Raw genomic sequence first — 2298 nt, 5'->3', positions numbered from 1 at the left:
CCCCCCCCCCCCCCCCAAACACAAAAAACAAACAAACAAACAAACAAAACAAACAAACAAAAACAAACAAAAAACCCCCAGCTAATTTGCCGTATGCCTGCCACTCTACGTTTCAGACAAAGGACACGTAAGAGAAAAACCTGCGTGAATAACGAAGTTAAATTATGCTTCTTTTTAATCAAAATTCCACAAAACTGTGCTAGTTCCGGTCATGTTGAATGATCGCTGGTCTTGTATTAGTTTGTCTTGCACATTTCATAATAATTCGTCATGCTACAAACCTAGCCTGATCCTAGCACTATCAAAGATGGACGATAATGAATTCTGAGAAACTATGCATCTCTTAGATGACCTAAAAGTGAGAGGAAATGCCTTAAACTTAAACCGTACAGCCCAGTACCGTACAGAACATGGTAACGCGATGATAGGACTCTTGTGGTCTGCTCCTGTTACTTCTACTCTTTGGTATTTCTATCCCATTCTATTCCTCACAATATCCTTGTAGACCCAGACGAACATATATGGAAAACCTTAACAGTGGGGAACGCGGGAGCAATAACGCCTACTACAGTTTTGTCTTAGTTTTTCTTTTCTTTTTTAAGTTTTGTAAGAGGTAATGGTGTAAAGGAAATGTTTTAATGAAATACAATAACAGTAAAAACACAACAAAGCATCAGCCCCCATCATACAAAAAAAAACCCAAAGAAAAAACAAACAAACAAACAAACACACACACCCCTCACCCCAACCCCCCAAAAAGCCTAACAACCAAACAAAACAACACAAAAAAGCAAAACAAACAAAAAAAGCAAACGTCAAGTTTATTTGCGTAAATGTTTGATTGATTATTTGTTTATTGGTTTACACGTGGACTAATGAATACTCAACACGATCGATTGACTAATTGGCTGAGCGATTAAGCAGCAACTGCGAGAATGGATGTGTGTGTGTGTGTGTGTGTGTGTGTGTGTGTGTGTGTGTGTGTGTGTGTGTGTGTGTGTGCGCGCGCGTGCGTGCGTGCTTGCGTGAGTGCATATGTCCGTACGTACGTTGGAAGCATTGTGTTCGAAATGCACACTGTCACAATTATGGGTTACACCAAACAAAATTTCTTTGCTGGCGTGCTTTGCTCTTGCCCGTGGAACCTTTGCGTGGGTGGTTGGCGGGTGCTCTGGTGTGGTTTGCTTCTTCTTTCCGATGAAACATCTATCGTCTTTATCTCCCCTGCTTCGTTTTTGCGTTTGTTACTCTCTCGTAACACCTCTAATCTTCGGCACTTATGTGACCTTATTGTGTTGCAGGTGCACACTTGCTAAAGCTAAATTCTTGTTTTAAAAAAAGAAAAATACTTTTGCTTGTTATGATCAAGAGCTGACTTGCTATTGAATGATACCCTAATTTCTCGCCCTTCGACTTCTGGATTTTCATTCCTCTGAATGTCTCGTTCTCGCTATGTATTTTCTGATAGTATCATTGCTAATCCTCTTGCTGGTGGTTGGAAGGATCAAACGGAAGGGCCTAATCTTTTCTTTCCCTCGAATGTTTGCCTCTGTTTTATCTTGATTTTCCCCCTACAGTAGATGGCCGCTATGGTGTCGATATACTTCTGTGTGTACTCAGAGTCGAGACTTATCCTCTGGTATGTGTTTTGACCCGTATAATCTAAAGGTTTTTGTCGGATATCGGCGCATGGGTGGTTGGCGGGTGCTCTGGTGTGGTTTGCTTCTTCTTTCCTGTCAAATATCTGTCTTTATCTCCCCTCCATTTTTGTGTTTGATATTTTCTTGTAACACCTCTAATCTTCAGCACTTATATAACCTTATTGTGTTGCAAGTGCCGTAAAACTCTAACTAAAACAAAACAAATAATCCTCTTGCTGGCGGTTGGGAGGATCAAACGGAAGGCCCTAATCTTTTCTTTCCCTCGAATGTTTGCTTCTGTTTTATTTTGATTTTCCCCCTACAGTAGATGGCCGCTATCGTATAGATACATAAACCTCTGTGTGTACTCAAGAGTCGGTCGTGACTTATCCTCTGGTATGTGTTTTGACCCGTATAATCTAAGGTTTTTATCGTATAGTGGTGTTGCTAATCTTTTTGTCTGAGTCACTGGCGTCGGTGGTGTAGCAGTTAGGCTCTTTGTTGTTGCACACACGCACTTGACGTGGGTTGGATTACTCTCTTGTACCACCTCTAACCTTGGACACTTATAATATGACCTTATTGTGTTGCAAGTGCCGTAAAACTCTTACTAAAACTAAACCCCCCCCAAAAAAAACAAAAAAAAACAACCCAACCC

The sequence above is a fragment of the Aplysia californica genome, unplaced genomic scaffold, assembly GCF_000002075.1.
Source record: "Aplysia californica isolate F4 #8 unplaced genomic scaffold, AplCal3.0 scaffold00212, whole genome shotgun sequence".
NCBI lineage: Eukaryota > Metazoa > Mollusca > Gastropoda > Aplysiida > Aplysiidae > Aplysia > Aplysia californica.
Note: the sequence above shows the minus strand (reverse complement) of the source record.